The sequence below is a fragment of the Panthera tigris genome, chromosome D2, assembly GCF_018350195.1.
Source record: "Panthera tigris isolate Pti1 chromosome D2, P.tigris_Pti1_mat1.1, whole genome shotgun sequence".
Classification (NCBI taxonomy): domain Eukaryota; kingdom Metazoa; phylum Chordata; class Mammalia; order Carnivora; family Felidae; genus Panthera; species Panthera tigris.
This window is the reverse complement of record NC_056670.1, coordinates 34,597,267-34,609,437: the sequence shown is the minus strand read 5'-3', so window position 1 is coordinate 34,609,437 and position 12,171 is coordinate 34,597,267. Positions and strand designations below refer to the sequence as shown.

The following is a 12,171-nucleotide window of genomic DNA, read 5'->3' as shown; positions in this document are numbered from 1 at the left end:
ACGGGCGCGCCGCCCGGAGCGTTCCATCCCGCCCCCTCCTCCACCCTCTCCCGTCCCGTCCCGGGCGACTACTCGCCCGCCCCCTGGCTCGCATCCTTACCCCCCACACACCCCTACCCTGCAAGCCCAAGGCCGGGTGCAGGCAGAGCGATGTCGCTGCAGCCTACTCGCCATCCCATGCCGAGGGGGAGCAAGCCCCTACCCGCCGGCCGTGCACCCCCCGGCTCCACACTAGCCCGTGTCTGCAAGCACGTGCACCGTTCGCCGCTGCCTCCAGCCACCCCGGTCCCCGGCTAACCTCGCCTGCAGCCCGGCCAATCGCTTGCTGCCCTTTGTTGCTGCAGCCCGGGTCTCCCCGCTGCCTTCCTCAGCCTCCGCCTCGTCCTTTGCCAGCCGCCCGGGTCCGCAGCGCCGCGCTCCCCCCGCCCGGGACCCACCGCCGCCGCCTCCTTCTCCTCCTCCGCCTCCTCCTCCTCGGCTCCGGGCTGCAGCGCACAGAGCCCGAGGCAGCGCCGCCCAGCCCCGCTCCCCCCGCGCCGCCAGCTAGCCCGCCCGGCCCGGCCGGGGGCGCAGCCTGGACCCCGCCCGCCCCAGTCCCCGCCCCGGGGGTACCTGCCTCCGCCCTGGGGGGCTCCGCTCGCCGCCCTCGGGGGAGGGCGGGGATGCCGGTGTCCGCGGGAGGATGGGGAAGCCTGGGCCGTTTGGGGCGGGGAGTGTGCCCGCCAGGGCTGGGACTAAGAGGTGCGGTCCTCGCCAACGCGTCCCCCCTCCCGCTGCTGTGGGCCCCAAACTTCGTCCTCCGCCCGGGCCTTACACCCTCGGGTGATCGCGGCAGTTTTGGGGTGGGAGATGCCTCGGGAGCTGTGTCTACCCTGATCAGGAGGAAGAGGGAGCAGTGACATTCAGCGACCGCGGACAGGGCACGGCGGCAGCATCCTTGGGTGGGAGTGGGGATGTCAGACGTGGGCTGGAGGGGGAAACTGCCCCCTCAAGATGCCCTCTCCCAGCCTGAGATGAGCTGTAGAGCTCAGCTGCGTTTTGAGTGCTTTCTTAGGCGGTGCAGAGGGATGGCAGAGGTGCTGGGGGCGGGGGGGAGTCGGGGAAAGACCGCTGGGGGGCCCTTCCCCCTCTAGCCAGCGTTCGAACGAAGGCTGATGGCTAAGTTCGGTTTTCCAGGCTTCCCCTGGGCCCCCCGAGTTCCTGAGGCCCACACGAGGGAGGCCGGGGCTCCTCTGGCCGCCCAGGCGAGGCCACTCTCACGCTGCCCTCGTGCCTCCCAGCGCCCTCCAGACTGAAAAGACCGTCCCTCGCTATTCCTGAGGATGGATGGGATGCTGGCAGGGGCGACTTCGGAAAATAGGAAAAGTAGCCTCGAGAAATGGCTCCTACAGAGTTTGAGTATGAAGTTTCCCTTCTGAGGCGCCATTTCTTCCGGAGGGGGAGAACTTTGGCTTTGTAAAAGAACCAAGTTTCAGGCTTGATGGCCTGGGTGGAAAACCACCTGTTGACTGAAGTCTGTCCCTTGAGTCAGGCAGATCTTGGGCTCTGGCAGGGTGAGGCAGGGTGCCAGGGAGAGGCCCCGGGCCTCCTGCCCTGGTTGACTCCCAACATCCTCATGCCACTGACACCGCAGCAGCATCTCCAACTTCCCATTCAAAACCACTGTGCAAACTAGGTAGGTACTTTGTTAGAGCAACTTATCTCAGACAAAACAAGCAGCACAACCCTGTCATCAAATGCAGAGCACAATACAGACTTCACTTTTTAAAGATGCTTGCACCTCTGGGGTGTGAGCTGCCCCTACTTACATGCTTCTTGACAACAAGGTGAGAAAGGAGCTAAGACAAAGGGCACGGAGTTGGATGAAAGAATAGAAAAAGGGAGAGGGGAGCAGAAGAGTTGTAATACTACACTCAAAACTGTCACCAGTTCCATTATAAACCCCTTTTATAGGTGTTTTATTACTTGGTTGTTAGTTTTTAAAATACAAACCTCTTTAGATTAAATCTTGGCATTTGCAGGCTCAGCTCAGGGAAACAAAACACAGGGAAAGTTCCCCATCCACCACTGGCTTGGCTACTTTTGAGCTACATTACTGATAAAACAAACAAACAGCGTGTTGGGTTTCCTCAGCCTTTATCTCTTATTTAGTATCTTCAGTAGCTGGCTCAAGGTGAATTTTTTACAAGCCATTAGTTCATAATTCAGCCTAGTTCATTTAGGTATTTCAAAGAGTAGGACATTTATAAGGTGTGCTCTTTTTATAATGCAGGTGCTGGGGTTTTTATTCTCCATGAAGTTACTAAGTAAACTTAAGAATCCTGGCAGACAAGTTAGCCTTTATGTTCTTTTTTTTCCCCCTATGGTCTGCCCAGATGCACATTATTTTGTAACTTAGATTTGAGTCCCCGAGACTGCATTTTATCTCAAGCAATAAAAATAAACCATGTCTTAATTGAAAACAAGTTTCAAGACCCCAAATCTGTACACTCAAACTGAAGTTCGCTAAAGAAGCAACCAAAGACACTAAAAGCCAAAAAGTCCACATTTAAGATGTCTTCAGCCAATGAATTGTGGGAGATTTATGAGCATCTAACACTTGCTATCACTAATGAGTTAGCCACATGGATTTCCAGTGCATCAAGAAGAGACACCTTTAGAGAGAAATGGGCCTTATTTGCCTAAACTTGTACTCCTGTAACCCCAGGAGCTGGCAAACACAGAAGAAACATCTTTAGCCAACATCTTGATGTGTTTTTTGAGATTCTTTTCTTAACAAACATAGTTCTCTAACGGGCATGGCAAGGAAAGGGAATGTGTTGCTTTCCCCTTGATACTTCTTTCTAAAGTTACTTGTCCTTTGAGAAATCCTGGCTCTTCAGTTAAGTGGGACTGGAAAGGATAACAGAAACACAGCCAGAGATACTTAATGCTTACTCCTAAACCTGTCTCTTATCTGTGGTATCTCAAGTCCTCTGCTGAGCTAAACAGCTCAATTAAGAAGTTAACCTAGAAATAACTTGAACTGAAAACCAAGCATCCTGCAAAATTCGCAAGCTGACTGTGCTGGACGATTATGAATCCAGGGGCTCATTTAACCACTCCTCCCTCCCCCAAAACAGCTGCCAGTGGCCACCTCAGGCCAGAATTACTGACAACTACATTTATACTGCTCAGTGTGGTTCACAGATCACTGGCACCAAAATGATCTGGGAATGAGTGCTTAAAACACAGTTTCCTTGGCCTACCCAGAGATTCTGATTCAGTAGGTGTCAAGTGGGGCTCCCAGCTCTACATTTTTAGCCCATGACTTGACTTCAAGCTTATGATCACTGAATTGGAGAACCACTGGCTAGGCTGAATCCTCTTCTTCCCCAGCTGAAAAGGAATGTTTATTCCGTGAATGTCTTAACCAGGTTAAGTATATCTCTAGTACTGGGATGATTCCATGGTTTGGCCTATTTGTCCTTGAGTCCTAAGTAAGGGTAAAAAAAGAATGCAGAAGAGCTTCAGGAGCTGAAGGAAACCTGGAGGGTTTGATCTATTGGGTTTGTTTACTAGCTCTGAGGCAAGTCAGACAAACAGCCTGATAAGAGGTATCACATCTACAGATGTACTAACAAGTCCTTCTGAAGGAAATTAGGTAAGCAAGCAGCAAACAGGGAACCCGAACTGATTTGTCCAGACTTCAGTACATGGTGAATTCTACTTACTTCAGTAAGTCACTTAAAAAGCATTGGTCTGCATCCCACTTCCCACTGCCACATGGAATCCTCTCTCATCATTGACCAGAAACTGTCCCCACAAGGTCACAATGTCTATATCAGTCAAGGGCAGAGGGGGTTGGGGATGATAGGTCACATCATCGTTTTAAATAGGCTAACAAATTCAATCTACAGTTTTGTGTATGAATAGCCTAAATACTGATGTTCTGTATCTATACCCCATTTGTGCATCCTTTAAAAGCCTTTAATGTCTTTAAAATGCATTCTGGATTGGGTCTAAACTCTTTAATCTGCCTCTAAGGCTTGTACATCTGCACACAACCTATCACTCATCTCTAGCTTCTCCCAGCCCAACACACTCCTCCATACACAGCACACACTGTTCCCTCTACAGCCATACCCGCCCTCCCTACTTTACCTGATGGAAACCTTGAAGAAGGATTACTCCCAATCCCTCCTTGGCTACTGCCTCTTCTATGAAGTTTTCCTGGTCTTTGCAGGTAGCCCATAGGACTTTGAGCATACCCTTTACTCCAGCCCTGGCATTTGTTAAGTACACTGTTATTATTTGTTGAACTACGGAATAAATAAAAGTGCTTATCACACTCTCTTGTCACATTTTGCCTTCCTGTTTTCCTCAATTAGCTTTTCTACTTCATAGACCAGCTTGATCATTTGTGTAACTGCCCTGTACCTGACAATAAACGGTACTTAATAAAGAAACACCATCCATACATACCTGTGGTTCCCAGGACTGGGTGTACATTAGAATCACCTGAGGAATTTTTCAACCAGCCTAGGGCTTAACCACCTTAAGCAGCCTTAACCACCTGAGGCTGCTTAAATAAATATACCTGGAGGTGTGGCCCATTCATGGGGGGGGGGGGGTGTCTCTTTCATATGTGTTGTTTTTGTTGCATTAGGCTCCACGCCCAACATAGAGCTTGAACTCATGACTCCAGGCTCCACACCCAACATGGGGCTTGAACTCATGACTTGGAGATTAAGAGTCACCTGCTCTACTGAGTCAGCCAAGCACCCCTCAGGTTTTTTTTAAGTACCCTGTGCCATCAGAGTAAAAAACCATTGATTTATACAAACCAGCAGGATGCCTCAGCATCAAGTGAGAAATTCTGAAGAAATGAGGATGGTAAAAGATATCAAAATTAGCTAAATGTTGCTAATTTTAGAGAGGACAGAGTTCTCAGGGATCTTTTTTTGTTGAGACTCAAAGGTGTGGTGGCCTTTTTTCACTAATCATAAGAGAGTCTTAATAAGGATTCAGTTTTTAGCATCAGGCTATCCCAAAGAAAATTTGAACTACCCAACTGTTAATTTAATGATCTCCAGTTGTTTCAATTTTGAAATTTGGGGGAAACTGGCAACTCTGTCAGTTCTTGAGATTAAGAATCTCAACAGGTTCTTGAGATTAAGCCCTGCATCAGGTTCTTCACTGACAGTGCAGAGCCTGCTTACTTGCAGTTCTCTTTCCTTCTCTCTTCCCCCACCCTCTCTAAATAAATAAATAAATAAATAAACGTTAAAAATTTTTTTTTCCGCTAAGGAAACTAGAGTAGTAAAAAGTAACTTACTAGAACATACTAGAATGTTGAGACTATCAGACGGTAGGCATATATCATAATAATTCCATGTCTAGAAAAATTCCAATTTTCAATGGAATTACAAAGAGCCTAACATAGTCTTTCCAGCAGTCAACCTCCCCTCATTCCAGTTAACAAACATAAAACACCCCAAAAAAGGCTAAGGAGATCAGTCTGGTGAGCCATTTTACCAGCTTGATGCCCTTCCTGGTATTAGTAACAAACCGCTTGTGGGAGAACATGATTGAGCTTGATCATAACAAACTTAGCCATAAACTCCTTAAAGGTTGGGATTGGGTTTGGTTCACCTTTATATTCCCCAACTGGCCTTGAACATGGTGGTAATAAATGATACTGAGTAAAATAGAGGTTAAGAATCTGTTATCTGGGGCTCCTGGGTGGCTCAGTCAGTTAAGCATCAGACTTCAGCCCCTCGTTGGGCTCTCTGCTATCAGCAGCAGAGCCTACTTTGGAAACTGTCCCCTTCTCTCTCTGTCTCTTCCCCACTCATCCTGTCTCTCTCTCTCAAAAATAAATAAACATTGGGATGCGTGAGTGGCTCAGTTGGTTAAGTGTCCAACTTTAGCTCAGGTCATGATCTCAAGGTCCGTGAGTCCCACATCGGGCTCTGTGGCTGACAGCTCAGAGCCTGGAGCCTACTCCAGATTCTGTGTCTCCCTCTCTCTCTGCCCCTTCCCACTCACACTCTGTCTCTGTCTCTGAAAAATGAATAAACCTTAAAAAATTAAATAAATAAACATTAAAAAAATAATCTGTTATCTATCTGCTTATCTAAAGCCTGTCTTCTAAAATTCATAAATTGGGCTATATACTTCATAAGCTTAAAGATTTCTTATACAGTGTTTTACACATCATGGGCATTCATTAAATATATGAAGTTTGGATAATTTCCTAACCACTGTAAAACAGTACTTTCTGTTACCAAATCTAAAACCACTTTTTCTAAGTTTATGTATGTTTGTTGAGGAATATCTTTGAACATTTTAACATTTTAGCATTTGACCAATGGGTGTGTTTTATTTATCATATACTACATTTGCTAATTTTTTTTGCTACTGTATATATACGTACATACATAGATTGAAACCAGTTCCTTCTAATTTTCTAAGATCAAGAGTTCCATACTTTGAGGCACTCCTCTCTATTCCCACAAAAGTTTTAACTGCCCCCTTCTAGAGTTTGTGGCCTATTAATCCGCTTTATGTGCCTCACTTCAGTGGCTGATGTCACTTGACACATATCTATTGGCTGGGACTGAGTTCTTGTTTTCTTTCAATTGTAATGCCACACACTGAGTGATAACCTTTAGTAAACAGTCTATAACGGCTCCTGATTTTGTTTCCTGAATCATAGCAAATGACCTGAAGTAACTCCATGTTCAGTTGATTTGTAGTTTGTAGTATCCCAGTCTCTGGCAGAGAGATTAATGTTCACCAGATATTCCCTGTGCTCCCCTACATTTCACAGCCTTCCTTTCAATTAGGTTAGAACCATGTGGCTAGTTTCAGCCAATGGATAATGAGCAGAAGTGGTATGCATTTCTTCTGGGTCAAGAAAGTTAAGAATCAGGGTGTTAATTCTCCATCTCCCTCTTTCCCTTCCAAAGCATCCGAGAAGTCATGTGTCCCAGATAAGGAGCTACAAGCTGACAGAGCCACTATTAGCCTGGACCCTTGAGTGACTGAATGGAGCAGATTCTCCCCAATCTTTTTCCTACCCACACCACTTGCTTTGACATGTAATAGGAGAAACAAATTTTGTTGTGTGAAGCCAAAGAGATGTTGAAGTTTGTCTACCACAGCAGGTAGTAGGGTTGCATAACCTAAATTAATATATTCGTAAAACACAATACTTTACAAATACCTTTCTTACATACATCTCAGTGACTGTGCCATCGAGGTAAAAACACTTCCCTTCCCACTAATTATCCTTTCCTCCAAACACCCCAGCTGACTGCCCACCAGCCACGGTTGTGACAGAAACACCAGATATATCAAGTTATGTTGGAACCTCCCTATAGTAAGTTAGCAAAACTATTGCTGAGACCAAAAGAATTAAAAAGTGGATTTGTTTCTCCATCTGAATAAAAGCTGAAAAAGCCTGAAGCAATGATGTCATTCTCAGGCTAGAATCTACTGCTTTGCCCCAACAGGGGAGAAAAGCAAGTCAGAATAACCTTAGCTCTTCAGTGTGACTTTGTTGGCTTCCAAATAATTAACTTTCTTACCAGGGTTTAAGTTGAGATTTTGGAAATACGGACATTCCTTGGGAATACAGCTGCTTCTTAAGAGAAAGAAATTCTGCCCCCCAAAATGAATAAAACATTAAAAAAGGTATTAAAAGCGGGACCTGGGTGGCTCAATCGGTTGAGTGTCTGACTTCGGCCCAGGTCATGATCCTGCGCTTTGTGGGTTCGAGTCCCACATTGGGCTCTGAGCTGACAGCTCAGAATCTGGAGCCTGCTTCAGATTCTGTGCCTCCCTCTCTCTCTGCCCCTCCCCCACTCTGTCTCTCTATCTCCCCAAAATAAATAAAACATTAAGAGAAAGAAATTCTGTCCCAATCCATTCAGTACCCTTTTTGTAGCCCTTCAACCTAGTCTTGGAGCTCTAAAAAATGACAAATGACCTAGGAGCTGATTTGCAATGTGGCTAGAAGCACATGCTATTCCTGTTAATTAAAGGAGTAAGGGGGCTCATGTTGGTTGTTGGGTTGTATAATTCTGTGGTTCCACGTGAAACCTCTAAGGATAAACAGTGTGGGAACTTAGGATGTTCAAGTGGACTGACAGCATGTTTGCTGAACATGGTTTTAGGGTGCTCAGTGTAACTATATTATTAATAATAGCTAGCACTTGGGCAGTACTTAGAGCACTGATTTCCCTGAATTGGCTCATTTCATCATCACAAAATTCCTTTTCAAATACTATTAACTTCTATTTTACAAACAAAGAAACTGTGGCTCCCCAGGTGTTGAGTCAGCAGTTGGCAAGAGATCAGAATTCCCACCTGGCTCAACCTTACACTCAGCCTGGCCCCCTGAGGCCACTGCCCCATGAGGGTGCTTGGGGCTGTTCAGGATCCGGGGAAGTACTGAGCAACCTGCCCTCCTCATACTGTCCAGGGGGCACCTGTGGACCAGGAGCAACCCTGAGAACCCCCGCCCTCTCCCAGTCACCTAGGCCCGAGGCCCTTGGCCAGACCGGCCAGACCTCCAGGCACGACGGAGGGAGGCCAGGGAGAGCAATATGGTCTCTGGGGCAGAAGGAAGGAACCCTGGCACTGGATGGAAAAGAGAAAGGGGAGGCGCTGCTGGCAGCTGCAGAGAAAAGAACCGTCCAAGGCCAAGCCTTCAAGAAGCCTGAGGCCCAACCACTTCCAGGCTGTAAGGACACCGTAGTAACCACTTTTTGGTTTGGAAAAGTCTCTCACTTAATTCCTACAAGAATCATTTTACAGAGACAGATGGAAGGGGGGAAGACACCAAGGCTTCCCCCAGGCAGCGTCGAGAGCCGGGTGCCCGCCGTGCCCTCCCCCACCAGCCCTCACCAGCCCCCGCCACCGGGCGATGCTCTGAGCCTTTGTCATTCCGCATCCCACGGTGCCAGCTAAGTCACTCAGCTGTCACAATCCGGCCTGGAACTGCAGGATACGAAATAACTCCAGCAAGACCTCCCCGGGGCGGGGGTGGGGGCCGGAAGGCCGAGCCTTTTCGGCGTGCAAAGGAGCACCAGCTGCATCCCGCAAGTTGCTAAATCAGCCGGGCTGTTGTCTTGCTTTTAATTTTTGTGTGAATTCAAGAATAGGTCGCGGCTGTCTTGGCAGTGTGTGAATGAGACCCTTTCCGAAAGAATTCACCTTGCTGAAGGGCCGCTGTCAGGCGCACAAAACTCACAGTGAGAAGCGGGCTTTGACAGAAGCCTCCTGCTAGCCCTCCCCACTTCTGGTGTCTTGGCCTCACTTCCCCGCGGGCCTGCCTCCCGGAACCCCGCACCTCCAGGCCACCGTCTCCCCTGCCTCCCTGAGCAAAGCACCTGCTCCCTTCCTGGCGCAAAGAGTGAACCAGAGCCTGAGTCCGGGCCTGGCGTGGCCTCTGCACCCTCCACAGTCCTGGAGCCCTCAGGCAGCCTTCCTTCTCCTGGCCGGTCATGACCCTAGTGGCTGGGGAAATCAGGCAGAAGGTTCTGGAAACTGACAGGTTGGCTCCTGGAAGAGCTTACTCTGCGCTGAAAATGTGCGTCTGTTTCCGGACGCTCCAGCCAGCGGGTCGTGAGGCCATTACCAGCCTGACATCAACAATCAGAAAGAAAGGCCGTTCCAGGGATGATGGCCCCAGACCACCATCATCTGTTGCTTTAGCAGAAAGCAATACATAGATGGTACATCCTAGTGTTGGGTTTATTTAAACACCACACCCAAGTCCTTGCTGCCACCTGTCTCAATCTGAATGTGCCCGATTTCTCCCACAGTGGCCACAAGCCTCCTGGACTTGAATCTCCAGAGCCAGAACCCATCTGGTTGCCTTCCCTGCTGCTTTTGCCCATTTGAGCAGGTGTCTTAACTGAGACTAGATAAGAATTGACATGTTACATTTTTTTAAGTTTATTTATTTATTTTGAGAGACAGAGAGAACTAGCACGGGAGGAGCAGAGAGAGACCAAATGCCGAGCAGGCCCTACACTGTCAGCGCAGAGCTGGACCCTGGGCTCAAACTCACAAACCGTGAAACCATGAGCTCAGCTGAAAGCAAGAGTTGAGTCACCCAGGTGCCCCATTGACATGTTACATTTGTAATAAAGTTTTACATATTTAAAAATATATATAGTCAGCTGTGTACACTTAACAAAAGAGAAAAAGCACAAATAGCTAATAAATATATGAAAAATGTTCAGATTCACTAGTTATCGAAGACCTGTGAGACGATATTTTTTTCCTTCCAAAATAGCAAAATGAAAATATGGAATCCCTAACACTGGCCCAAGTGTGACAAAATTTAGCACTCAGTTGGGAGTGATAGTTGGGAGCTGGTGTGAGACTTCCGGAAAGTAATTTGACAATGTTTATCGAGAGCCTTAAAAATACTCCACTCAGAGGAGTGGGCTCTAAGTCAGGGGCTTGGGAGTCAAGCAAGATATGAGTTCTCACCACCCACCCTTACTGCTGTGTGCTCTAGGACAAGTCACTTTGCCTCTTTTAAATCCCTTTCCTCAAATATGAGGAAAGTGGGGCTGCTCCTCCCTACCTCACAGGGCTGTCGTCAGGATGAAGAGAAAAAATAAAGGCTGCTTAACAAATAGTGATGGTTGCTGCAATGGTTGTTATAAATTCTCTTTAGCCCAGTAATCTGGACTGTCCCAAGGAAATAATATGAGATGTAAGAAAAATTCATGCACAAAAGATGTCTATCTAGCATTGCTTATAATCATAAGATCATGGAAACCAACCATGTACCCAGCATTAGGGGAAAAGTTAAGAAAATTATGGTATAGCTACATGGTTTTATATATAAACTCTGTTGATAGCATATGATATGCACTGTTCTGTATCTTGCTTTTTTTTCACTTAATAGTATGACATTTTGCAAGTTTTAAGCGTGTCTGCAGGGTAAGTGTCTAGCATTGGAATTGTTGGGTCAAAGGATGTACATTTTAAATTTCGAAAGCTATGGCCAACTTGCCCCACAGGGAGGGGGCTCCAATGCACACTCTCGGTATTTCCCCAGCTCTCCACAACAATATTATCAACCTTTGATTCTTGGTCAAGGTGAAAGTGGCATCCTATTGAAATTTCAATTTGCATTTCTCTTATCATGAGTGAAGTTGAACACCTTTTCATATGTTTAAGAGCCACTTGTATTTCCTTTTCACTGAATTGTTGGCTCAAGTACCATTGGCCTCAGTTTCTATCGGGTAGTGGGTCTTATTTATTTATTTATTTTGCATTGTTTTACCACTTTGGCTGACACTTAAACAAATGTGATTTTCCTCCAGTTTAAAAATCACTTATTTTAAAACTTTTTTTGGCGATTTTGCCATTCACCTTGTTTTTTAAAAATGCACATTGTCTAGGTTCTAAACAATTGCTTTTTCTGTGCTGTAACACTCTCGACTGACCGCACCCACTGACTTCTCTCGGAGCTCCTTCAGGGCAGGGACAATAACTACCATCTAGTTCACCCTGTGAAGCCCCAGTGGGCACCCACAAGATACTTGTTCAGTGACACTAGTCCCACCTTGAGTTAAGTGCCAAGAACTTGTGGTCTTGCAGGTAAATTTACATAGAACACAAAGAAAACATTCTCGATTTTTATCAACTTCTGCCACTGCCATGAAATAATCACGTGACAAAATTGTGACCAAAATGTAGCGAATTTTCACAGTATTATCCCAGCCTCAGAGAGTCAGCAGCCTCAACATTCAAGGACACATGAGTTGACAAATCCACCCCCAGCCTCCCACCCACCTCACCCCCAGCTCAGCCCCTTGTAGACTCACTGTGCTCTGGGTCCCCACTGAGCAGGCTGACAGGCACACTCCCACCCACAGAGCCTGGGTGAGCTTCAGAAGACCTTCTTCAACTTGTCTTCTCAGAGGCCTGGGAGAAAAAGGAAAGTCCCTTTCTAAAACAACTGAGAACAGGGTGGCTCAGATTGTGTCATGCAAATGATTAACCCTAATCTATGGAGATTTTGGAGCATTCCTGGCCCCACCAGGAAGAACTAAGAAAATTCAAACTTAAAAAAAGGAAGAGGAAGAGAGTACAGAACAATTTTCAGGCTTTAGCAGAGGTGGGCCAGGCTAGGTATTGCTGCCAAGGTCTCATATA

The 12,171-nt window shown here is 46.9% G+C and overlaps 1 protein-coding gene across 2 annotated transcripts in view; it reads right to left on the bottom strand.

Annotated features, from left to right (window-relative positions):
• Positions 1 to 11,859, bottom strand: part of KAT6B (lysine acetyltransferase 6B) — a 201,310-nt gene extending 189,451 nt beyond the window's left edge. The window contains exon 1 of one of the 2 annotated variants that reach the window (XM_042961103.1): positions 11,841 to 11,859. The gene's annotated coding sequence lies outside the window, so the exon portion shown is untranslated. Of the gene's footprint in view, positions 1 to 298; positions 407 to 11,840 lie in introns of those variants that run through there. The other variant, XM_042961102.1, reaches the window with a different exon arrangement.
• Positions 11,860 to 12,171: the final 312 nt, after the last annotated feature.